Raw genomic sequence first — 619 nt, 5'->3', positions numbered from 1 at the left:
CATGACTCTGTGTGAAATAGCTGTCAATTGTCAATGGGATTAAACCACTCTGGGTTTTTGCTATTAGCATTTCAATTCAATTCAATTCAATTCAATTCAATTCAGTTTTATTTGTATAGCGCCAATTCATAACAGAAGTTATCTCAGGACACTTTTCAAATAGAGCAGGTTTAGACCGAACTCCTTATAACATTTACAGAGACCCAACAGTACCACCATGAGCAAGCACTTGGCGACGGAGGCAAGGAAAAACTTCCTGTTAAGAGGCAGAAACCTAGGAGAAGATCCTCCGGCTCTAGGTGGGTGGTCGTCTGTCTCGACCAGTTGGGGTGAGAGAGAGAGAAAGAGAGAGAGACCGAGACAGACAGACAGACAGGTGCACAGCAACAACAGTAGCAACAACTACACGAATAGTAGTGACTGATGATGATGAACATGACAACAGCAACGATGGGGGACAATGAGCAGTGACAACAGCAACAACAGTAACCGTAGCAATAATAATACTTATAATAATAATAATAACACTAATATCAGTGATATTCAAGCAGGACCATGGTAGGAGGCTCTACCAGGATCCATGAGAACCTGCGAGACGAGAAAGCACAAGAACTCCGGG

Source organism: Dicentrarchus labrax, unplaced genomic scaffold (assembly GCF_905237075.1).
Source record: "Dicentrarchus labrax unplaced genomic scaffold, dlabrax2021, whole genome shotgun sequence".
Classification (NCBI taxonomy): domain Eukaryota; kingdom Metazoa; phylum Chordata; class Actinopteri; family Moronidae; genus Dicentrarchus; species Dicentrarchus labrax.
This window is presented reverse-complemented; position numbering follows the sequence as displayed.